This window comes from Erpetoichthys calabaricus, chromosome 10, assembly GCF_900747795.2.
Source record: "Erpetoichthys calabaricus chromosome 10, fErpCal1.3, whole genome shotgun sequence".
NCBI lineage: Eukaryota > Metazoa > Chordata > Cladistia > Polypteriformes > Polypteridae > Erpetoichthys > Erpetoichthys calabaricus.
The window spans coordinates 153,326,131-153,353,781 of NC_041403.2; the positions used below are offsets into that span (position 1 = coordinate 153,326,131).

Genomic DNA, 27,651 nt, shown 5'->3' on the forward strand with positions numbered 1-27,651 from the left:
TACAGTGTGAGATTTATTTCTTTTGTCCCGACACTTGGCATCTCTTGTTAGTAACCAGTTCGTCAATATCAGGCATGAAATCTTATGCAGCTGCAACTTATTTGAGGGATAAAAAGGTGCTCGACGGTAAGTCTTGAGCGATGTGGGGTTTTGGTAGCTTTCATTAACAAAAATAATTGCTCACAAAGGTAAGTGCTTCCGAACATGGACAGTACTCTCGATGCCAACTTACGGATCTGCACATACGAGGGTGGCAGGTAAGCATACAAGCCTGGCACACCAACTTCGTTGTGTTTTGCCTTCAGAATAGAATCTGACTGCACTTCAATCAATTCCATTTGGATATTCTCAGGCGCATTCTCAACGTTGTAAGAGAACAGTGCAATGCCCTGTTTGTGTGAACTGAAATCATGAAAATGCTCAGTAATTCAAGTTGGAAAACAAATCCTCCAAAAATCTAATTTTACTTTACTAAGTTTACTTCAAAGTTTATATTGTAAAATAAATATGCAAAAAGCCACCTGACCTACAATAATTTTACAAACTCAAAATCACAAAAATATGTTACTAAACAACTCACCAACTTCTTGCGTCCACTTCAGATCTTCAGCTGTAGTCTGCACTAACTGTTCGTTACAATACTAGCACAAAATTACATGAAACTAGAGCAAAAAAATGTGAAAATATGCGGGCTATTACTACTAAGACTGTCAATGGAACGGCAACTGCATGCAAAAGACTGTGGATGGCCAACTGTGCAGCTTCTTAGCCATGGAAAATGGGGAGAGGATGTTACAGATTAAAAGCATCAAAAAAAAAAAAAAAAAAAAAAAAAAATGTATAAATACTCGTGCCAAGTTAAGTGAGTAAACTAATGAACACAGCTTGGTGTATCATCTTCCATTTGTAATGGTCAAGAATTTCTTGAGTGGGAATGACAGCAATGACCTTGAGCAAAAATTAATTCAGGTTATATTGCAGTAGTTGAATGGAAATAATCAGTACTTTTGTCAGCACCAAGCTCAGCTTGATCTCAGATGTTTGACTTTATGTGAACAAGCTGCACCACTACAAAAGTTCAATTGCAAATGAGAGCTATAAATAAAATGAAAATGACTCATACTGCATTTCAGGCTAGGGTTTACCTAGAAATCCCAAATGTATGCAGCCACATCAGCAGACAATTACCAAAACAGGAACAGAGTGGAGTAAAAAACACTGCAGTGAACAGAAACATATATACATACACATCCCCACATGCAGTGGATAGTGCTTTCGTGCTCTATATGTATTCAGAATATTTATCTATTGGAAAGGATGAAAATGACTTCTAGATCATATCCTTAACAATACAGCTAAAATTACCCGCACAGAACTACCATTATAAAATCAGCTTTAGCATGAGAACATTTGCAGTGTAGGACTTTAAGTACAGTATTTATCTACCATATAATAAAATACTAGCATGGTAAAGGTGCTACATAAATAAAATGTATTTTTTATAAACAGATTTGATAGCTGCTCCTATTATTCCTCACTATCCAGTTGGGCCTCAAAAGTAGATACTCCATCAACCGGAGCCATTTCACAATCATGTGATGATCAGTTCACAGATCACCTCTCTTTACCCGACTGCCCAAAACATATTACCTCAGATTAGATGATACACTTACAGCTCATCACTGACCTTTGCCCAAGGTTCTGTGGTGCCAGGTACACTTATGAACATGTTTGTCCATAATTCATGCTATGTTCAAACACAATCTATGACTAGAGTTCCATTATATCAAACTTTTTCTCTGGTTCAATGTGAAAGTATAAGATTAAAAATTCTCAACCATCTTGTTTATACTGTGCATGTATGCATTTTTCAATGAGTAAAAAATCATTTTGCTGTTTTTTGGTCAGGTGTTGGTATTGTATTATTAACACTAACCTGTAGGACATATGCCAAGTAGAAACTTTATTGGTTTCCCTTTTTATGGAGCCTAGTGAAAAACATTCTTGAAGCTAGTATATCCCTACTGGTTTAATGAAAATTGTCATTCTTTATTCTATGGATAAGTTGTGTTTTTTTTTTTTTTTTTTTTTTTAAAACTTCACTAAAATAGTTATAAAACTAATGAGACTTGTTTCTGGATTAAAAAACACACCATATTTACTGTAAATCATTTGCATCAGAAGGAGGAACTGATTGGTATGATATTAGACTATTTAAAAAGGAGAATACTCATCATACACTACTCAAAAAAAGTGCCTGGGTGGTGGCGGGGGACTACTAATTCAAATGTAAGATTTCTACAAGACAAATGACCTTGGAGGATGAAGGAAGTAAACGCATTAAGAGTCCTTCAAATTTTATTGAATTTAAATCTCACTGGAGAGGATATCTGACCCTGGTTTACCAGTTCTCTTCACAAAGGATTTAAAAATGCTAAGGGACTGGTTACAAATGATTATACTGCTGCATCACAGTGGATAGTGATGATTCATTATTCTTCACAAAGATAAGAATGTGTACAAGTTAACAATTGAAGGCCTCTGACTATATCAAGGTCATATTTACAGAACAGTGATAATAAAATCTATCAAAAACAAAAATCTTTCAAAGTTTCTCTATTATTTACCAACTTATCAAGACTACTCTTTACTTTGGTATTCTAGTTTATAAGGAATAAAAAGAAGGATTCACCTCTAAACTTAATATTAAGATAGTTAAAATGATCTGCTACTATATGACTTTTGGCCACCAATTCAATTCCCATCTCTCCATTGTCCTTTTTCAATTAGAATGAGCTCTCCTCCACCATCTTGTGAAAATGTGAGCTGCACACTGCCTTTTTAAACCTAGTGAAAGGCTGACACAATACCTCCACATGTTTCAATCTAAATGTCTAAACAAAGAAGAAACCACAAGTTTCACTTACCAGAACAAAGACTGACAAAATATACAGCAAGGAATCAATCATCAATTCACATTTTAAACCTAAACAAAAATAAAAAACCTACAAGATGCCTTTGAACAGTGTACAAAAAAAAGACATCTCAAACAGCTTCATATTAGTCAACATCCAGCAAGTTGAAACAAGCTATTTTAAAAATGCAGTAGAAATTCATTTTAAAAATTAAATTTGACATGCAGAAAAAGTTGTAAAGTTTGCTTGAAACATAAAACTGCCATCCAGTTGTTTACAGATACTGCATAGCCTATATGGTAAACACCATAACTAGCAACCCCACAGAATAACATTAGTGACAAACAGCACCTAATGGCAATTAGCATTTGGACTCTTGTGAAACTCAAAACACTTCTACAAGCCAAAGTGTAAACCATTGCATAATCAACAAATGTGAAGTATACTTTTGTACTCTGTAGAAAGTTTAACCTTGGGTATTCTGGGAACAACATTTTATGTACTCTATGTCGTCACTGTAGTCTTAATTTCAAAACCTTACTTAAGAAGACTTTCCTACACTCATTAACGAGAACCTTACCTTTCTCAGCTAATGCTTCATTTTAGTCACTGGACAGTCCTTTTTCAAGGAGCTACAATTCTTCAACTGCAAAAAATAAATAAAAATAAGAAAAAATAAATGTAATCATCAATGAAAAGGTTTTGATTAAAAGAACAACAACAAGACGTAGCAAAATGTACACCAAAAAGTATAGGTACAAAGGATTAAGTTTGAAGTCTGAAGAAAAAAATATGGTACATTCACACTGAAGCAAAATTCTGATTTGTTTCACTCATTTGAACATTTATAAAAAACACATGGAACTCCAATCTTTCAGACTGGATTTAGACTATTTTGTAGCAGAAACATACAGTATGCAACTTGAATGTGACATGCATTTGAACACTTGAATCAGACTTGTCTGGAAATTTACACTCCTCAACTAATATTACATCACTCTTTAGGCAACCTTTATCACATTACTGTGTTAAAAATCAAGATGGATGATGGTATCAAATCAGCATGTCAATGTGAAGAAAACTAAATTCCTGACTTGAAAATAACCAATGCGGGTGAATGGCGCCAGAACATATTATTTAAAGAGAATCTTGTGCACAGACACCGACAATAATTGCTGCTCATTTTGTTTTGGGGTTTACTTTTTACTACTTTGACATTTTTTAATTATATATTTATTTATTTATTGGTTGGTCCATTTTAGTGATTTTTGTTAAATATCTGATTTCTGCATGCCTTTTATAGGCTATTAGTTATTTTCCAGGTATAAACTATTGAGACAGGATAAAGCATTACCATTGATTTAGGGTAGCCTGCCCACATCAAGCTTTTGCCTGTTGCTGACAAGAAGCATTAAACTTCATAGTGAAGTGAAACAGCATGGATATTATGTCAATGAAATATCCCAACTCTTCTGTTGTGGGAAAGGAATGGAGTTGTGTGCAATGTGAAAGGGGAATTACTGTAAATATGTAATTTTAGGTTGTATTTATAAAATGGAATATAAAATGTACATCATTTTCCAGTCAGTCTTATCAAAAACTGAGATTGTGAAAATATCTTAAATGAAGTGCAGCTCAGTCTCGCATGAATATATGCAGTCAACAGAGCTACTGAAAACAGCTCACTTTTTTGCTAAGAACAAAGTTGTAAACAGTACATCTGAGGTAATTGTTGGGTTTTACAAACAATGCAGTGTCCATCACTTCAGCTACTAAAATATTATGAAACAACCGGTAGAACAAAACATAACATATATGAATACAAGTTTCAAGAAGACTGAGATATGCCATATTCCATTGTTAGTATACCAACACATGGCATAAATAATGCAGTTAACATCAGTCCTTTTCAATGGCTGATTCTTGGGGGAAAAAAAGTGATAATTTTAGTCCGTTAAAACTTAAACTGAAAAAGTTCAGCTGCTTCATTCTCTCTTCATTGACTAACAAAGACACCAGCACTACAATAGACTCTAGTAAAACAATTAAATTTAGCCTTTAAATTGTATAAATTTGCAGCACCCAATCTGAAAACTAGATTGTGTTATAGGAAAGTGAATATATTTACCTTATTAACACTGATTAAGTTTGACACTTATTAATGAGCATTTACAAAATTATTCAATTAGAATCTACATTCTATTTGCCCAGCTATATTCTTTTGAACTATTCAATCTACCTAATTACTCAGAAAGCTAATTCAATGTAACAGGCAAAAGGAGCAGGGTCTGCTCAGTCATGCATACACATTCATACCAGGATCATTTAAAGCCACCAGCTAACTTAACACACATCTTTTCGAAAGGTTGAAAACTACACATATACACAGGGAAAATAGGAAACCACTATGTCAACAGTGACTATTCTGGTACTGAAAGTGTTATGGCGGCATTACCTACAACACTGTCACCCTTGGAAAATGACTATTTATCTAAATTGCCTTAATGTACAATTATATGCACATTCAAAAAATGACAATAAAACTAAAACCACAATGTGTAATTAATATAAACAAGAGCTGCATGACATAACACTATTAACTAAAAAAAAAAAGCAACTGGCAAATTAAATCATCTTTTTATAATAACTTTACAATTTTTGCTATAAAATATAATTTAACATAGTTTAACTTGTGCATTTACCTGACATACAAGACTACACATATTCTATGGCTCATTTTACTTTAAATGACATAAATTGTTAGGACTAACGGTGATTTTGGAACAGGTTACATTAAGATTTTTGCCAAGTAATTTCAAGTAGCTAAATACAATTATGTGAGCATGAAATTCTTTACATTACTTAAATTTAATCACTCAGAAATGCACCTGTTCTACCACCAAATGACTTAAAACGTGCAAAAAGTATTTCAGAAAATCGCAGTCACGAACATTTGTATTAATCAAATAAATAAAATAAAAACGTCACCCATCGACTGGGCTTGATTTGTCTAGTTTAAATGCAACATTGTCACAAATGGCTTCCAACGGAGTACAAGGCCCGCCATGACCGGTCTTCTGCGACCACAGTTTTGAATCTATATGCATTATGAATTTCGAAATGCACGAAACGGAGGTTGAACTCAAGAACTGGGCCGCGGACTCATGGAGTGAACTCCACGAATAGTAAAGATGAAGGAGAAGTCACACACCTGAGGCAGAAATGGGAGTCTGTAGATTAACTAAAGAAGACACGGCAATGCAGGCAGGAGATGCGACCGCAAACAAACATAAAAAAGCGGTCTCCAAACCATATTTCGCTCGCATAATGAACAGGCGCACCCTCGCCCAGACCATCATCGGAGCGACCTTGAGCCTACTCACCTATCATATGGCCTCAGCACCACTGCGGCATGCCAAGCTTTGAAGCGTACAATGCAGCGCTGCCGTAACATGCAAACAGGATGGAAAAGGCGCATCACGCCGCTTACCTGTTTACGATTTTACGACACACCAGCCTAAGCCGCGGCGTTACCTCCCAACCCTTCCTCTTCCCTGACTGGTGATGCTAATTAAGCAGTGGGAAGAGCTGAGGGTGCAGAGATTTCTGGCTGTCCTCTTAAAGTGGCACAACTAGCAGCTGCTGCTGAGGTGGAGCACAGAAAAAAGCGTGTCTGGGAAGTGGAAATTGCCGAAGTCAAAAAAGAATCCCGCTATTAACAATAATACACTAACACAACGTTTACAGTGATTCACTCTTTATCTTATTATTATTTTTCATTGATTAACATTTTTTTTCTAATCCATGTTATTAAATTGTACATTATGATAAAAGCAGCATTTACTCAAAACATACGCATTAATTAATAAAAAGCATGAAAAGAGCAGGTCACACGTCACACAACTGAGAATTTTTAAAATAAAGCAAAACATCGCATCAGTGGTATTTATAAACCGTTTTGGATCCTGCTTAATAATAAGTGATAATGAAAATTAGATCATACTGTATATGATACACAAAATCATAAACATAAAGATTTTGCGGGAAATCTCCAGAATTACAACAAGCAGCCACATCGCTAAGTCAGGATCAAGTTTGGTAATCTAAAGCAAGATAAACAACTAGGAATACAATTTAAAGACAGACTAAGAAAATTTTTTAAAAAATGTAGAATTTGTTTCCTCTGCCATAAATCTACAGAAATTTAAGCCTGGGCATTGTCTGGGTGGAATGTGCACATTCTTCCTGCTATACCCAGGGATGAACTGTCACCAAATTTAGGTATGGATCTACCCTTAAATAAGAAACTGCTATAATAAGCCCCTGTCCTCCATGACCTTAAAATGTTATTTGTTCATTTAGTAAATGGATGGCATGCAAAAAAAGAAAAGAAAAAAAAACCCACAAAAGTTTGCAAAAAATAAACAATGCTACAAAGTCATTCAAATTGTTCTCTAAATGTTCAAGCCTTAACGTATACAGTATTTTTGATAAAACATATCATATTTTTATAGATGTTAGAATACAAGTAAACATAATTTGCTAAATAAAGTTCAACTTAACAAAATAAGTACTCTACTAGGAGTATGTTTTCTGTTTCTTTTCTTACCTCTACTGATGTTCTTGTCAAATTCCAACAGAACTATCCAACTTTAGATACTGAGGAATCTACTACTGAAATATTTCTCTCCAGGAGATAAAGTATTGCACAAGATATCTGAAAAGTTAACATTCTTCACTTTCTGTTTTCCTATTTTGTTAAGTGTTTGTAGAATGCCAATGCAAATGCCAAAACATCTTGAAACATAGCAATAATAATGTTTTTTAAATTTGCTTGTTAACCCAAAATTTATTTTTAGTGCTTCTTACTGTTTTACGGTATACATTTAACGTGGTCATAACTTTGAATATGACAAAACAGCTGCTTGCTAAAACGGCAAGAGCACAGCAGCATTTAAATTAGTCACATTAACAGGTATTACATAAAAGAAGAGTGGGAGTTCAGGTTACATTTGAATTTAATTATTTCTTCTTTATGGTTCTGAACAAACTCCAGGAACAGAAGAAAAACTGAACTAGTACATTACAATGAAAAATTAAGATTAATTGAAATATTAAATTTTGTAAAAGTTTGGCCCAGGTGTTGCAAGAATATCATTATAAGGTTTTAGCTGTGTTACATTAATTGCCCCTTGCTTTTTTAATGCTAAAAGACAAATAAATTTTTCAGCGGCTTGTTTACGATTATTATGCTCGCATAATTCTTGCAAACAAAAACTTGTATTTCCACTTTGGCTGTGTTTCTGCAAGAGAAAAAAATTACAGAACATTAGTTATTATGATGACCATTCAATCTTAATCTGCATATATTAATTAAAATCTAAATTATTGCAATATCCAGTTTAGAAAACTTACTGGATGCTCTGTTATAGTCTGATGTGATTTAATTCATATATTTTTTATGGATGTGCCAAGAAACAATATCATAATGGATAATCAGCCTGCATGGATGGGTATCCCAGATGGAAGGATCAACAACAACAACAATTTACTTCTTGTATAGCCCAAAATCACAAAAGGAGTATCACAATTTACTTTAACAGGCTCTGTTTTTGACATCCCCAAGCCTTGAATCCCTAACATGAAAAATCTCCCAAACAAATTACCTTTGTAGGGCAAAAAAATTGAAGAAATCTTAGGAAAAGCAATTTAGAGATAAACCTCATTTTAAATGGCTGTTTGTTTACCATTGCTATGGGGTTGCTAGGGTCTCACATCACGAAGGCTGCTTCTTTTGATGTCAGCAATGATGTTAGCACAATGGTATTTAAGCCAACAGAGCATTGTATACGCCATCCAAGATTGCTGATAAAAACAAACAAGTTTTATACTGTTTAAGAGCTATTTGAGTATTTACTTTGGCATGTTTTTCAGATTTGGTTTTATTTCGGTTTTGGTAATTGGTTTATTCTGTCTTTTGGTATTGATCCTTTTTAGCTATGTTTTCTTCTAGTCCATATACTGGTCCTTGTCCTCTTGTTAATCCTGCAATACTCGATTGTGGTCAGAACATCAAGAAGCTCATCTATTCAATCAGGGGTGCTAAATGCACCTTGTATCTTCAGGTCTGGGAGTTTCTCCACCTTTGAGCTCTTGGAACTAGACACTCTGGAATCACTCTGAAAATTCTGTAATGAGGCCACAGAAGCTTAACATTTTCAAAGCTTAGATTTGCTGCCAGTGATTGAACCCACCCTGAGAGGACTAAGAAGAAGCTTTACTTCAAGAAGGGAACTTTGATATTTAAACTCCTGTATCAGGAAAGGTCCTGCTTTACCCTAAGAAGTCTCAAAAGCTTTGGCAGAGAGCCTAACTCTCAGACCAATCTAAGGAAGAAACTGCCACAGCACAGACTCATACAAGTAACATGTGGCAAAGGCAACAAGTGTGCTCCTCCAAAAGCAAAGTTCTCCACTTGAACCCAGAGCCATAACCTACAACTCCATACAGCATTGGAGATCACCATTAAAGGCTTCAAATTGTAAAACTGTTTACCTGTTCCATGATAAATTAGAAGAGTAAGAGATGTCAAATTGCAAGGTAAATGCATGATTTCTTATGTGAAATTGTTACTGTGTAACAAGCTCATGATTAATTGTGTCAGGTAACAACTAGGTATTAAAGACTTCAACTAATTTGGAGACAAGTACATCACGCCACAGCCTAAAAGTTTGTACTTCTATCACCAAGAATTTACATTAAACCAATGGGGAGCAGACTGTGACAAAATTTCTAAAGAGCAATGCTGATCAAATAAGCTGGTAAAATTAAGAAACTTCAGAAAATCTCTAAACGAACTAAGAATAGACACTTCAGTGTTATATGCTTGTCTCATTTGTCTTGTGTAGATTTTTTTAGTCTATAAGCAATTAAATTTCTACAGTACTTGTGCATATCAATTCTATTTCTTAAAACAAGGATCCTTTAGTTACCTTTATACCATACAAGCTTAATGGCTGTGAATCATCATCTACAGAGAAAATTAAGGAATGTAAATTGGGAGCCTTACCAAAATGTCTAATTAACTGAGAATAAGAGGCAAATGGTTGTTTTCACTTTAGAAATCAGCTGTAGAATTTTTTTATTTTTATTAAGTTATGGTATGCATGCAGATGCGGAATGTTTACTACTCATTCTGCATTCTTATGCTATCAAGTTTATTGTTAAAAAAATCAACAAACTTATTGATGGTATCTTTCAGATTTTTTTGTCAATGCTATATTTTCCCTAAATACACCTTGATTACAACCTTTTAATATTAAGTACACTTTTTATATGTAGTTGATTTTGAATTAGCAGCCAAGAATAATTTTGTATTTTTTTTTTTTACATTTTATTGAATTTATTAAAAGAAAATAATAATAAATAATAATAATTCATTACATTTATATAGCGCTTTTCTCAGTACTCAAAGCGCTATCCACACAGGGAGGAACCGGGAAGCGAACCCACAATCTTCCACAGTCTCCTTACTGCAAAGCAGCAGCACTACCACTGCGCCACCTGTGAGGACAACATTCCATACAAGGAAGTCAAGTTTTTCAAAACTAAGTTCAAATCAAATCAACCCTCACCCATGAGAAAGAGAGATAGGCCAGCAGAATAAACCTTTAATAGTAGGAAAAGTAAGTAAATAAATACATAAATAAACAAATAAAAACAATTAAAATAAATAAGGGAAGAGAATCCACTTTCTCAATTTAAATGCTTATTCTAAAATGTTACTGATTAGATCCTGCCAGGTTTTAAAACATTTTTGCACAGATCCTCTAAGTGTGAATTTGATTTTTTCCAATTTCAAATAATATATAACATCAGTTACCCACTGACTTAAAAAAGGTGAGTTATGATTCTTCCAGTTGAGAAAAATAAGTCTACATGCCAATAGTGAAGTAAAGGCAATTACAGTTTGTTTGTCCTCCTCCATCTTAAGCCCATCTGGAAGTACACCAAACACAGCTGTTAGTGGGTTAGGAGGGATTGTGACACCAGGGCTGTGTGAAAGGCATGTAAAGATTTTGGTCCAAAATGATTTTAATTTGGTAAAGGCCCAAACCATATGGCCCAATGAGGCTGGAACTTGATTGCAACGTTCGCAGGTTGGATCTTGCCATGGAAACATTTTTGACAATTTTAAACAAGACAGATGTGCTCGATAGATGATTTTAAGTTGAATGATTGTATGCTTTATGTACTGTACATAGAGCTTGAGTGAATTCTGTGCATTGCTGCCTTTTACTCCTTTTCTGAAATGTTGAGTGAGAGATCCTTTTCCCACTATACTCTAGAATCTTTGAAAGGAAGGGATTTTAAAATGTTTTTGTATATTACAGAAATGCTGTCTGAGTCCTCAAGACATCAATATTTTTGATGGAATAGAAGTAGGCAGGAGATGAGGAAAATTGGGCAGGTTTTGTTTGGCAAAGTTTCTAATTTGGAGGTAGTGAAAGAAATGTGCCGCTGGAAAGTTAAATTTGGAGTGTAATTGTTCATAGGATGCAAAGATGTTGTCTATGTACAGATCTCTAAGTCATTTAATCCTGAATGTTTTCCAGACATTAAAAACTGCGTACATTTAAGAGGTTGGAAATAGGTGGCTATTGTGCAGAGGTGCCACAGATAAAAGCTTCTCTATCTTGAAGTACTTCCTACATTGGTTCCATATTCTGAGTGAATGAAGCACAATTGGGTTGTTAGTATATTGGCGATAACTTATATTTACTGGGGTACAAAGCAAGGAATATAAAGAAGTACTGCAGGATTTTATTTCTACTGTGGACCAAGCCTCTGCATGTTCATCTATTTGTGTCAATGTCTAGGTTTTTATAGCTTGTATATTTGCCGCCCAGTAATAAAATTTAAAGTTAGGTAGAGCCATGCCGCCTTCTGCCTTAGATCTTTGTAGGGTCGCCCTTTGGATATGTGGATGTTTTGAATTCCAAATAAATGAGATTATGATTGAATCTAACTTCTTAAAAATTATTTATTAATGCATATTGGAATGCTTTGAAATAGAAAAAGAAGCTTAGGAAGGATACTCATCTTGACAGTGTCAATTCTTCCAGCTAAAGTGAGATGAAGGGTAGACCATCTATGCAAGTCTTGCTTAATATTAATTTTGTAATTTAAAGTTGTGGGGTGTACTGTATTATTATTTCAAAATCTACGCAATTCTGAGCCTCTCCACAGAGTAGAACACCGGGCAATTTAGAAAAAAATAATAATTGACTTAAATAATCAAGCAATAATTCTAGATCAATCAAGTAAAATAATTGGTTACCTTTAAAATGCTTAAAAATTGATGAGCCCTCTTGTTAAGGTGTATCTCTCTGTTATCAATTGTGTTGTCAGGATTTGATACCTATTTTTTGAAAAATAAAATCAATAGTTATGGATTAAAACAAGTACGATTTTTCTTTAGTATTGTATTTTTGTTGCTTAAGATAAGTGTAAAGAGCAGAGCACAACATTATACAATGCCTAATATGACCACAAGGGGGAACCCCAAACACAAAGTCATCCAACACAATTCTGGGTTCAAAAAAATTGTTTTTTTCATTTTTCACCCACACTTTTAAACACAAATGCCAGCCAAAACACCTCTAAATTAAATAAAATTAAGTTGAGTGTCGCCGTTGCATCCCGATTCTGAGTCTCTGATGTGAGGTGGCAGGCTCCTTTTCAAACTGGATATAGGAATGCTTCTGGCGTCCTTAGAAGCACTTCTAGTTCACATGGAAAGCAGGGAGGTCCTCCCCCAACAGCACCCTTTACCAGCACCCAGGGAGAGCGCCAGGGTTGCCCTTCTGGACTCCCAACACCCAAGCACCTCTGCGGGTGTCCAAACTGGGACGCCACAAGAGGACCAGTGCCACCTGCTGTATGGGGGAATGGAACTGCTCCCAGTTTCTGCTGGACCATCAATTACTTTACTCCAGCCGGGCACAAAGTCATTTCCTCCTCTAGCTGGCAAGCTTATCTGTCCTTCCATTCTGGCATCCCATCTGAGAAAGAAATCATCCTCCAACCTGGCTGAGATGCCCGTCTTTCCTTTTGGGCACTTATACTATGTTATAAAAGGGAAAGTTGAAAGGGCATTCTACTGGACAGATCTTTGGCAAAAGATCAATTCCTCTGCATTAAAATAAGTGAATTACGAGTTTCTAGTATTTGTAATTTATACTACTGTATATGTTTCTTGATTCTGCATATAATAAAGAAATCAAATATTGTGTGACCATTAAATTTCTAATTAAAAGCCACCACTGTGAAGAGGGAAAGTTAATACAGAAAATGAACAGATGAAGGGATGAGTTAATTTCAGTATTTTTGCCCCATAAAAAAGTGTACTGTAATGCTGTAAAGCCAGCTACACACAACTGTTGGGTAGTGGTAGTTGGTATCAAATACATCCATCCATCCATCCATTCTCTTCCACTTATCCGAGGTCGGGTCGCGGGGGTAGCAGCTTGAGCAGAGATGCCCAGACTTCCCTCTCCCCGGCCACTTCGTCTAGCTCTTCCGGGAGAATCCCGAGGTGTTCCCAGGTCAGCCGGGAGACATAGTCCCTCCAGCGTGTCCTGGGTCTTCCCCGGGGCCTCCTCCCGGTTGGGCGTGCCCGGAACACCTCACCAGGGAGGCCTGATGAAGCAAACAGGACAACATCATCTGCAAAAAGCAGTGACCCAATCCTGAGTCCACCAAACCGGACCCCCTCAACACCCTGGCTGCGCCTAGAAATTCTGTCCATAAAAGTTATGAACAGAATCGGTGACAAAGGGCAGCCCTGGTGGAATCCAACTCTCACTGGAAACGGGTTCGACTTACTGCCGGCAATGCGGACCAAGCTCTGACACCGGTTGTACAGGGACCGAACCGCCCTTATCAGGGGGTCCGGTACTCCATACACCCGGAGCACCCCCCACAGGATTCCCCAAGGAACACAGTCGAATGCCTTTTCCAAGTCCACAAAACACATGTAGACTGGTTGGGCGAACTCCCATGCATCCCCCAGGACTCTGCTAAGGGTGTAGAGCTGGTCCACTGTTCCGCGACCAGGACGAAAACCACACTGTTCCTCCTGAATCCGAGGTTTGACTATCCGACGGACCCTCCTCTCCAGAACCACCGAATAGACTTTTCCAGGGAGGCTGAGGAGTGTGATCCCTCTGTAGTTGGAACACACCCTCCGGTCCCCCTTCTTAAAGAGGGGGACCACCAACCCGGTCTGCCAATCCAGAGGCACTGTCCCTGATGTCCATGCGATGTTGCAGAGGCGTGTCAACCAAGACAGTCCTACAACATCCAGAGCCTTGAGGAACTCCGGGCGTATCTCATCCACCCCCGGGGCCCTGCCACCAAGGAGTTTTTTGACCACCTCGGTGACCAGAGTCCCTGAGATGGGGGAGCCCACCTCCGAGTCCCCAGGCTCTGCTTCCTCATTGGAAGGCATGTTATTGGGATTGAGGAGGTCTTCGAAGTACTCCCCCCACCGACCCACAATGTCCCGAGTCGAGGTCAGCAGCGCACCATCCCCACCATATACAGTGTTGACACTGCACTGCTTCCCCCTCCTGAGACGCCGGACGGTGAACCAGAATCTCCTCGAAGCTGTCCGAAAGTTGTTCTCCATGGCCTCCCCAAACTCCTCCCATGCCCGAGTTTTTGCCTCAGCAACCACCGAAGCTGCATTCCGCTTGGCCTGCCGGTACCTATTAGCTGCCTCCAGAGTCCCACAGGACAAAAGGGACCGGTAGGACTCCTTCTTCAGCTTGACGGCATCCCTCACCGCCAGTGTCCACCAACGGGTTCGGGGATTGCCGCCACGACAGGCACCGACCACCTTACGGCCACAGCTCCAGTCAGCCGCCTCAACAATAGAGGCACGGAACATGGCCCATTCGGACTCAATGTCCCCCACCTCCCTCGGGACATGGTCAAAGTTACAGTTTAACTTAAAATATTGTGAAAAATAAGGTGACCTTGGAGGCCACAAGGAAGAAGAGGGCTTCAAAGCTCAGTCCTCTCGTCTACTGATTTTTCTTTTCCAGGAACCATTTCCAGTTCTTAATTAATCTTGTTTTCTCAGATGGCTTCTTTTTTCTCTTTAAGTATTATTTTGCAGTTTGTGTAGTGTTTTACCTTTTAACTTGTGTACTAAACATATACACTGTTACAAATTACTTATCTTGGATTTTTAAATCAATATTTTGTTTTCATTTCTCTGAATATTAAGAAAAACTTTATTTCTACTAATGAAATAGTGGTGTAATGGACAATAAATAAGCTGGCACACAGTTAATAGTATTGTTACTTGCACTGAATTTGTGGGATGGCTGATAACGCAGGGTTCTGTGGTAAAGCTAAAGCAATGAAATTAACTTAAACTGTAAATAAAGTAAAATTGTCTCACATTAACTTATTTTCTAATTTTATTACAATACTAAAACACAGTGCTCCCTAAACAAGAATTCAGTACATAGATGAGAAATGGCCCCTTAAAAAAGTGATATGGGACAGTGTTAAATAAGGATTAAGTTTGATTACCATTGCTATTGAAAGAACAGGTCCAATCTATCTCACCCACCAGAAGAAATAAAAATATAATAAACTGTTTTCTTTGCTATGTAAAATAGTTTGTTACAAAATACCATGAGTGAGCTAATTTCAAAAGGGACCCATCTCAGGTTCATACGTTAATTATTATATTGCATGTTCATTAAGGAGACCACCTCCAGCTGTAACAATAGCATCAATATTTCTCTGAACTCAGAGGTCTTTAAAATTAACAGGGAAACTTTACTGACACTGTGAATGAAAAATCAATTAAACGTCTGAAAGTTAGCTGAAATTACTTAGCCAAGTGATCATGTTTTTTTTCAAAATGATAAGCAGGCAGATTACAAGGATGAAGCTGTGGAACACAAATCAGCAGCACTGAACAATACTGTATTACATATTTTGTTCTTGGAAAAATGGTCTACAGTGGTCTGAAGCAACAAATATTAAAAAGTACTTCAGCAAACACTTACTTATTCATTCATTATCTGAACATGATTATTCTAATACAGGATCACAGGGAGAGGGAACACATTACTACAACAGTCAGACTTTCTTAACTGTAATACATATAAAGTATTATGTGCTTACATTTTCAAAATTGCTTTCAGCTTGGTCAACTTCACTCTCCCGTCTTGCAGAATCAATAGACACAATATTATGAGAAGTAATATTCAAAATGGTTGTCTCCATCTTTTTATCATCCTGCACAGGGAAGGTTTTAAAATTGAGAATCAAAACCACTTATATAATCACACAGTTAAAACATATACTTTCCAAAAAAACAGCACAGAATTGTCTGGAAAAAAGTTTTGCTTCAGTAACATGAACTTCAAACTTTACTGGCAACGTCCTGTGATATACGAGTGTGAGGTAATCGACCTTCCAGGATATGTATCTTTTGACGGTATTTATTTTAATTTTACCTGTTCTACAAAAAGGGGTACTAATGGAAAAAAGCAAAATAAATGCACATTTATAAATTTATATTAATCTATGCAAAAGGATAAATGATTAGAAGTAACACCCTAAAAGCATTTGAATATTAATATACTCCTGGCTTCAAAACACTAATTGTATAGGACCTGAAAATCTGTGTTGGGTTGAAAAGCCTTTTGTCAGATCATGTCATGTCATTTTCTAACCCGCATAATCCAGACCAGGGTATGGGGCGAGGCTGGAGCCTATCCCAGATAGCATAGAGCACAAGACAGAAACAAAACCTGGACATGAACACATACACACACACCAAACACACACTGGGACAGATTAGCATTGCCAATTCACCTAACTTGCATATTTTTGGACAGTGGGAATAAAATTGGAGCACCCGGGGAATACCCATATCGAGATGTGGACAGCATGCATTGTCCATGCAGGGAGGACTGAGGACTTGAACCCTGGTCTCCTTACTGCAAGGCAGCCGCACTACTACTGAGCTGTAATTAGTGCAAACACAAGCACAGTTTTTTGCAAAGGCCAATATTTATCCTTGTGGCTGGAATACTTTGTTCAGACTGACCGTTCGTGCTTTTCTCAGTCATTTCAGCTCAATTTCTGAACTGACAAAAGCGTATATGTTAAAGGATATGTTTTGTATTTTTCAAGTCAAAGTTATTTTTTTCACAATCAAGTGATTAAGAGATTTAACCATGCCCGGGGCCGGTGAAAAAATTATAGTTAAGATCGCATTAGCGCAAATAAACGGAAATTATTACTTGGTGCAATAACGGAACAGTGAAAAGAGATTGAATATATTGTTTGGATTTAAACTTTATGTTGGAGACTTGAAGATCGCCTAATTCATGTTGCCATCAGGGAAAAGTAGTGTTTCTTCCCAATGAAGAGGCATATCTGTGAGAATTAAAAGATTTGTTGTTTTGTGAAAGTAAAATCCACATACGTGAGCAGCAGAGACGCGAAGTGGCTGGCGTGTAGCGCAGGCCGGGGGGTTGGCGAGCGAAGCGAGCAGGGGGCAAAGCCCTCTAGTCTTCTAAAAATATTTTCTGCTGCTCTACTGTGATTTATTAAAGGATTTATACTTCACAGATAATCACTACCATGACAGTTTTATGTTAATAATTTCATTATACATTTATATAATTTTTTTATCCTTAAATTTTTAGTGCTTCACGTTGACAATTTGTGCGTTGCAATATTTTGTAACTGCGTTGTCAGTAAGTGTTGCATTGCTGCTAGGGACCCCCTCTCAGAAGGCATTGTGTACCACATCATCTATACTATGCCTTATAATTTCACACTGTATTCTGTGTAGACTCCAATATCCTAAATCAATTAGTTAAACAACTTCATTGTGAGCTCTCATGGTGAAGATTTTTTTTTCCGTCATTATTTAGAGCAATTCTCATTTCCGTTTTGTTAACGGTGTTGTATCTAGATTTAGAAGATAATATGTCTTTTGATTATATTACGGTTTTGTATCTGGATTGTGGTGGCAACACACCTTTTGATTCTTGATTTATAGTAATTTACCTTTCTAGTTCATTGCGAGTTTCATGTTTAGATTTTTTTAACAATATGTACTTTGGCAATGAACCTCTTGCTGTTCTCTTTTTAGATACATCCAGGGTTCAACTTTTAGAGTAGTTCCTCTGATTTTCACTATAAAAATCACATCTCCCATCCAGCTACTCTGCCCCTACAGTTGACTAATTTCCCTTTTGTCAGGAGGCAATTCAGAATACTTGGTTGGATCTAAAAAAGTAGATGGACTTTGCTTATGCTGCAGTCCAGCAGATTACCCTGGATAAAGTGACTGGCATAACACAGAGGACTGTAAAAGTATTTAAACCCTTTGAAAGTTTGCAAGTGTTGCTGCAATGCAAATCATGCACATTCATTTTGTATTTTTACTACAAAAAAAAAAAGTGAATATGCTTCTTATGTGTTCTGCCTGTATAGAGTAGGGCAGATTTATTTATTTTTATTTATTTATTTATTTTTAGGGACCAAAAACCAAAGTACTGTCATAGAAAAGAATAAAAATAAAAAAATAAAAAGTAAGACTAGACAGTATTCTAAGCAGACAAAGATAAGGTGGTTAAATACACAGAAGGGGAAAACGGAATTAAATTAATTGAAACAGTTTGCATTTCCATCTGAGCACTATTGGACCAATGATCCAGACATACATTTCACTGGTTAGACAGCAACTAACATTATGCTCGGCATGGACAGACAGTCATATCCAATCAGACAAATTTTTTTAAATAAAAAAAAGAAGTGCAAACATTGTTCAAGAATTGTCTGAGTCCCTGCTAGATGTTAAACACAGGAGATTACTATGTCATATACTAAAAACAAGGCACAATACCAGAATCGTAGTCTAAACAAAAAGAGCACATAAAAGTGTATTCCTAGATAGTGTTTTGATTGCTGAACCAACAGTCTATCACCAGATGTTCCTTTGATAAAGTCTTAACCTTTGGATGGTTGCTTAAAGTGAACTTTTATCTTATAAATCATGGTAATCAGGATGTAATAGGTCGCTAGGCACATCATCATAGGAACCAGACACACAATATGGCGGAAACCATGAAAAACAAACACACATAATCATGAGCAGAGAAATCAGCAATAAAAGGTTAACATAAAGAAATTAAAATAAACATTAATATTGTATGGGGACAAAAACAAATATAATAAATTAAAAATGAAATCCTGATATTCATCATATTTGCTTTTCATGGCTGGCACCATTTTGCGCATCAGCTATATATACTGATCTTGGAATGTTGCATAGTTTACTGTCAAAAAAAAGCAAAGAGTACGCGACACGTGTTTCGCCCTCATTTGGGCTCATCAGGCGTACACACTCTACTGCTTCCCTCTCGGGGAATCGAACCTCGGACGTCATCGTCAGAGACGAAGTCCCTTTACAGTGCGCCACGGCGTGTAGTTCGTTTATTTGACAGCCTGTAGGTCCGGTGTATTTACATTCATTGCATTCGTAGTCTGAGTCTCGACGACCTGAATTGTGTGGGTGGTTAGGTTGGGTGGGTGGTTGAGGTTCAATTCCCCGAGAGGGGAGCAGTAGAGTGTGTATGCCTGATGAGCCCAAATGAGGGCGAAACACATGTCGCGTACTCTTTGCTTTATTTGACAGTAAACTATGCAACATTCCATGATCTGCTTCTTGTAACTGAAAGAGGGCACTGTGGCAGATGTTTGCTGAATGGAAGACCAACCACAAGCGTTACCTGGTAGGCAACCACCCACACAATTCAGGTCGTCGAGACTCAGACTACGAATGTAATGAATATACTGATCTGTACAGGATGTTGTCAAAAAAGGAAAAACAAACACTACTAAGAAGAAATCCTTTTAAAGCTCGTCTTAACTTTGTGAATGATCTATGTTTTTGAAAAAAGGATTTGGGATCAGATGAAATGGATGGAAAATAGAAATTACTATTAGTGGAGTAAACAGAGCATGGCCTACTTACCAATAAACATTACCCATGTTGGGATGTATAATGACAAAGGGAAAACGAAACGAAGGGAAGTGGAGGAGGGGCATAATACTGGAAAATATTACGTGCCGGTTGAGCAAAAATGTAAATATTAACCAGGACAATAAACCCAACCTCTGAGCTAAAGCAAAACTAGAGTAGGTCAATAGTAAAATGGTATATATCAATATAATTTTTTTAGCAAACCCAAAAATGTAATCAGAATTCATAATTATTATTTTGAAGCACCAAGTCCTTAAATGATGAGACATAATTGAAAAACTAAACACACACAGCAAGTGCTAAAGTTGTTTTTATCCTCAATTTCGAATAACTAAGAAATAATGCTGATTTTAATGACGTTGAAATACAGATGTCAGAAGCTATGCACTTCTAGTTGTTCTGCATAGCAACACCTTACACAACAAAAAACAAATGATGCCCACAACTTTCACCTACATACAATAAGACTAATTATGTCAGGATAAGTCTCATGATTATAGGATTTCAGACTTGTTGTGCTGCGATTTAGTTCTGAATCGTGGCCATTTTATTTATGGTTGCTATGCTTATTGTTAGTCATGTGACTTAGGTATCATATTGTCATAATTACCCACTTATATAAAATGGTCGTATACTACTTCCTGTGTTCAAGTTTCTGGATACTTCTAAACAAACAAACAGTACTAGCAAGTAAGATAAACAATGTGTTGGTACTCAGGATGCTTGCTTTGTTAACTGATTCAGGTTTTGTTTTGTATATTGGATTTTTCACAGTGTTATTTTGAATTCCTGTTTCGGACCTTTGCTTGTTTTCGATGAGGTTACTCACTCATCTAGCCCTAAGGATGCCTTCATTTCTGATATCTATGTTTGCACATACTGATTAATTTTGCTAACAGTCAGACACAATTTATTTTTGTTATGTTAAGAAAAACACTTTGAATCTGAAAATAAATGTTAGATTTGAGTTCTCCAATATTAACAATCATAAACACAACCTAAAATTGCCATGAAGGATTACACAAAACATCACAAATGAAACCAAATCATTATATCTAGTCTTCACCCACCATTTGAAATAATCAAGGGCAAAGGGCAAAATGCCTCCAAATTAAATAATTTTTACATTTGACAATCTTCTAAAATGAATGTTTATAAAACTAACTTGAAAACTTATCTTTTAGAACAAGCTTTAATGTGTTGATAGTATCCTTTATAATAAATGGTTTTGCATTATGTATTTATTTATTTTACTAGACATTAAGCCCGTTACAATAATGGGCGCTAGAACAGTAGTGCATAAACATTAGTAGGAACAGTCTATATTAAATGACAAGGGACCTTGACCTCATTCTGTTTCTTGTCTTAATTTTTTTTTGTCAAAAATATTTTTGCAAGAAGCCTAAAGTAAAATAATAATAAAAATAAAATAGAAACATATATGACAATACAGTAAGTATAATTAATATTACATTTATCCTCTCCTCTGTGGCTGTTGATTGATGTGTTATGTCTGTTTGAAGATCTCTTATCCTGCCTCTCTTTATTTTAGCTTGCTGTGGCGTCTCTCCAGCAAGTACTGTGCAGTTCCCCAGCAAGTATTTTAATCTGTGCTGGCGTGGAGCTGATTATTGTATGTGTGGCGTCTCCCCAGCAACGGATTTTATGTGCGCGAAAACAAATCTACTTTTAAAAGTCATCCTATTGTAATATCATGAAAATTCGTATATTTAGGAAAACCCCTTCAACGACTGACACTTTACACTTTACCGGGCCAAGCTTCTTAATCGCAAATCTGACATCCTCAGAGTGAACGCTTGCACAACAACAAACACTAATCCCACCTCTTTGGGGAAGCTGGTCTCCACGTCTCAGTACCCGATTGGATTTTTCATGCCTTATGTTTTAGGTCTTACTTCATTTACCGAAATCCGATTGGATCAGCCGTGTGATATTTTATAGGTCCCGCCCTCTAAGTCTTGTGTGACGCGTCAGGTGGCCTTTGAAGCATCTGCTAGAGGCCGGTGACTCTACCACTCATTCCGCCCTTCCCTGTACTTCCGACCTTGTCGGTAATATGCGTTTAATTTTCTGTCACAACAGTGGGCAATCAGCAGAGTCTCCCCAGGAACTGATGTAATGTGTGGCGTGCAGCTGATAATCGTGCCTGTAGCGTCTCTCCAGGAAGTACTGTGCAGTTCCCCAGCAAGTATTTTAATCTGTGCTGGCGTGCAGCTGATTATGGTATGTGTGGCGTCTCCCTTCAGCAACGGATTTTATGTGCGCGGCCGCGAGTACCCAATCAGCACTCTCCCCAGCAATGATGTCCTTTATTAAAGAGTGCCCCACGCATACGCACTTCACCAGAACACACACACAAACGGACACATGGACGCACACAGGGGTTTTATTAAAGAAGATTCTTGCATGCCTCTGTTTTTAACTTACTTGATATGCATAGTGTCTTTAAATGTTATTAAAAATGTGCTTATAAATATAATGTGTAGGTGCTGCTATTTTTTAGGTAGGACTAGAAGGCATAAGTGTTTGTTGTTTTATTATTTTATTTATTTTTGTACACTGTCGTTTTCCTTAGCATAATTATTTCATTTTTTGTTAATAAAATCCCTCTGACCACCTATATTTTTGGGCTCAATAACCATTCATAAGTACACATTTCAGTCCATAATGTATATACTACTGCAAAGGACTAGTGGCCTGCCAAGGGGTCTTTTCTGCCTGTACATCTACAGTAATCCCGCCTCCATCACGGGGGTTGTGTTCCAGAGCCACCCGCGAAATAAGAAAATCCGCGAAGTAGAAACCATATGTTTATATGGTTATTTTTATATTGTCATGCTTGGGTCACAGATTTGCGCAGAAACACAGGAGGTTGTAGAGAGACAGGAACGTTATTCAAACACTGCAAACATTTGTCTCTTTTTCAAAAGTTTAAACTGTGCTCCATGACAAGACAGAGATGACAGTTCCATCTCACAATTAAAAGAATGCAAACATATCTTCCTCTTCAAAGGAGTGTGCGTCAGGAGCAGAGCATGTTAGAGAGATAGAGAAAAGCAAACAAATCAATAGGGCTGTTTGGCTTTTAAGTATGCGAAGCACCGCGGCACAAAGCTGTTGAAGGCGGCAGCTCATACCCCCTCCGTCAGGAGCAGAGAAAGAGAGAGAGAGAGAGATAGAGAGAGACAGAGTTTGTTTTTCAATCAAAAATCAATACGTGCCCTTCGAGCTTTTAAGTATGCGAAGCACCTGCAGCATGTCGCTTCAGGAAGCAGCTGCACAGAAGGTAGCAACGTGAAGATAATCTTTCAGCATTTTTAGACGAGCGTCCGTATCGTCTAGGTGTGCAAACAGCCCCCCTGCTCAATCCCCCTACGTCAGGATCAGAGAAAGTCAGCACAAGAGACAGAGAAAAGTAAGTTGGGTAGCTTCTCAGCCATCTGCCAATAGCGTCCCTTGTATGAAATCAACTGGGCAAACCAACTGAGGAAGCATGTACAAGAAATTAAAAGACCCATTGTTAGCAGAAATCCGCGAACCAGCAAAAAATCTGCGATATATATTTAAATATGCTTACATATAAAATCCGCGATGGAGTGAAGCCGCGAAAGGCGAAGCGCGATATAGCGAGGGATTACTATATATCAGTTTGGCCAAAAAGATATACTTACATGTTGCCAAGACCTGTTATGATGAATCAGGGTATCAGATGGTGACTGCAATTCACTTCTTGTTCTGTCCATTAAAGAGTCTTCTAATTGACTTGCCTCTTCAATTAAAAAGGTTCCTGTTTAAAATTTTTATAGAAAATTTTATGACCTTAATATTCACTTGCTGTGCTATATTTTTTTTAAAGTGTATTTTCATAGATCAAATATTTTCAGACAAAATATACAGAAACATAATAACAATAATATATTCTTGTAATGAAATGTAATCTTTAAAACAAGTTAAACTCATTCCATTCTAACATTAAACCTTTATACTGTGAAAGACATATGCAAAATATGAAGAAAGAATTTATTAAAGATATTCTATAGTTTATATATGGATGAAAAATGAACACATGTAACGGATGGCAGGCATGGGCCAGCATCCTGGCTGAGCTGATTCAAGTTTCCTTACCTGGATGGCCTACCAGATGGGCAGGGTGGTCCCTCCTGCAGCCAAGAGATATGCAGGAATCAGGAGGCTGGCATCCCAGAAGGACTTGATAAAGGTTTCTAAACCATCTGGGATGCCAGTACAATGGAGGGACAGGGGGAGGCAACTTACTTGGGTTATTTGCTCCCCTGAAATGCTAGATGGAAGCATTCTTGGGTTACGGTACCTCTACGGATACCCACAGGGCATGTTGGGAACTGTAATCCCATGGGGCAGCACTGCTGGGTTCCATGGGTGTCACTAGGGGGGTCTTTAAAGGGATTGATGGTTACTGTTTCATGGACTTTCATCTAACCTAGAAGTGCTACCAAAGGACCATATCACAGCAACGGAAGTACACCCGGGTCCTAGATAAAGGAAGCAGTTCTGCTTCAGTACAAGTTGGAGTTGGGAGAGGAGCTGGAAAACACTCACTAAGAAGAAGCGGAGAAGAGAACAGAAAAGATACATTATGGTATTGTGTTGTATTATACAGAGAGACAGACTTGTCAAAGGTACTTTATAAAATAAATGTTCATGTTTGAGCCTGGAACTTTGTTTGTGAGATTGTTTTTTGGGGTCTGGAGCTCAGTGTCACCCTCATCTGGTCACACACATTAAAACAAAGTTATATTCAGCAAAGCAGAAATATATAAAAAGTTAACTAGCAGTTCAAATAAATGTTAGAAACACAGAAAATAATATTTAAAAAGTTCAGAAGGATGTGTAAACTGAGCCTGTACCTTGTTTCATCTGATAGTAAGGTTCTTACACTACTATAATACAAAGTTCTGAGTAGAGAAGCTTCTAAAATAGTTAATTCTGTCCTCTTCACATTTAAATTATTAGTTTAATTAGCTTTTAACCATTAAAATAAAAAGATTTTACATAAGACCGATAGTGGTAATTTATCATATTTCAATTTTTATCATATTTAATAGTAAATATTTTGCATTTACTACTAATGAACATAAACTGCTGGTAATTTCTAAAATCTTAAACATACAGCCTTTATAGATGAATATCACTGAATTTTTTACTGAATACAGTGGCTTTGTTAATTCTTTATTTTATATTTTTTTGCTTGTATAATTTGTTTTACTAAGTGAAATAAAGTAAAATATCAAATACATGTTTAGAAAAAGAAGCAAGCAACTTTGGGCAGGGGGCATACAGATTTAGGAAATGTTCTATAATTTATTATAATTACCATACAGCAGTATAAAATACATTTATAACTATAACTTTGCAATTATAATACACCCAAGCATAAGACTGATTATTAAAGTATTTGAAGGAAAAAAGCAGTTTCTACCTACAATTAGATGAATTACATTTAGCTGCCAAAAAGACAAAAATAATGAGTGATATAAGATAAAATCCATAATACAGTTGGCACTCTAGCCCATTTATTAAACCTATTAAATCCACAATTTTAATGGAAATATGGTTTAAAAGTAGCTAAAGAATATAAAAATAAAGACTAAGCAATTAAAACCTAGACCTTAGGATCACTGTACTGCATGACCTTAAATATGCAAGTTATAAAGAATAGGTTAACCATTTTCATATGATCCCTGATGTCTTTTATTTTCTATTTCTTCACTTCCATGACTCATTAGATTATCAATAGTTGTGGACCTTGGAAACAGCTGAAAAACATTAAAGAAATGAAATAATTAGGCACTTTTAACAAGTAAAAAATAGCAAGTCTTTAAAAATATTGTTATTTATACATTTATATAATGAACACAATAATAAAAGCATCGATCAGATTTATTTCAAGGGAAAGAGATGTGTTTGAGAATTACAGCCTGAATCTTATATGTTCTGTGACACTGTATTTCCATGTAATTTAATTGTTTAACTCAACTCAACTCAACTTTAATATCTCATATATGCATATTCATTTGGTTTGTGCATCAACAATAAACTTACACAGATAGACATTTTAAAAATAAAAACACAAGGAATGAGCAATATAATAAAAGGAACCACATATAAATGAATACCAACACGCATATATATATTAAACATGCATATATGCATATGTAAATACATATACTAAAAAAAACTTTGTATCCATCTATATTTTGGCTTATATGAATCTTCCACGATGGGTGTGTATTTTAGTTACCTTTGCTCATTAAATAATTTAATTGCTGAGGGTACAAATGATCTCTTATATGGAAGTTGTTATTTAACATGGTAAGAAACTGCTTAATTCCACAGAGCTAAAATTAAATGTAGAATGTAGTGAGTGGGGTTTGGAATTTTTGAGAATTTGGTGGAGTTTTTTAAGAACCATTTCCTCATATAACTGTTGCACTTATTTTTGTTCCACCACCAAAGACCCTACATATTGTTTTAATCAGACACTGGAGTTTGACTTTGTCTGGGTTATGCATGTTGCCAAAGATAAAGATTATACCAAAAGAAAGAATGTTCTGCAGAACAGATAAGTAAAACATATGGAGAATATGGCTGTTCATAACACAGTCATTCAATTTACGCAAGAAAAACAGCCTTTTCTGGAATTTCTTAGCTGTATCCAAAGCACCTTCATTTAACTGGTAATCAGTCATCTTTAGGATGTGACTCTGCCTACTAGTTCACCATTTATCTATCTATTTCCATATATGGGATCTTTGTCTTTAGTTCTTTATCTTTAGTTTTCTTCAGCTAAGTTCACACAATATTCTTGTCTACACTATATTCAAAATAAACAATAAAATTAAAAATCCAACAATGCTCAGTATTACTTTAGAATTCAGAAGGAAGAATTTTAATATTATTTTCCTTGTAATATTTGAGTTTTGCTTATTGTAAAACAAGTTATTTTAATTGGATGACTTGCTAGAATTAAACAATATCTTTAAACATCCATCCATTATCCAACCCGCTTTATCCTAACTACAGGGTGACGGAGTCTGCTGGAGCCAATCCCAGTCAACACAGGACGCAAGGCAGGAAACAAACCCCGGGCAAGGCGCCAGCCCACCGCAGGGCGCACACACAGACACACACCCACACAACAAGCACACACTAGGGACAATTTAGAATCACAAATGCACCTAACCTGCATGTCTTTGGACTATGGGAGGAAACCGGAGCACCCAGTAGGAAACCCACGCAGACATAGGGAGAACATGCAAACTCCACACAGGGAGGACCTGGGAAGCGAACCCGGGTCTCCTAACTGTGAGGCAGCAGCGCTACCCACTGCCCCACTGTGTCGCCTCCCTCTTTAAACATTATTTTTCAAATAATTTATATTAATACATATGCATGGTCTGTGATGAACTGGTGTCCTCTTGAGTCATTCTTGGTGATGTTGGTTCCAAGGTCCCTGCAACTAGGAAAAAGGTCCGTGTAGAAAATGGATGAATGGATGTTGCCCAATGTATAAAAGTAAGATTAGGCCAAATTAAGAGCCACTAAAGAAACTGAAATCTTTTATGTTAAGCTGATGCATCCTTA

General features: G+C 36.7%; 1 protein-coding gene across 1 annotated transcript in view; it reads right to left on the reverse strand.

Moving 5' to 3' along the window:
* The window catches only part of snphb (syntaphilin b), a 66,374-nt gene extending 59,827 nt beyond the window's left edge, over positions 1–6,547 (reverse strand). Inside the window, 2 exon segments of the mRNA XM_028812137.2 lie at positions 3,496–3,561; positions 6,406–6,547. The gene's annotated coding sequence lies outside the window, so the exon portion shown is untranslated.
* Between the last annotated feature and the right edge of the window lie 21,104 nt (positions 6,548–27,651).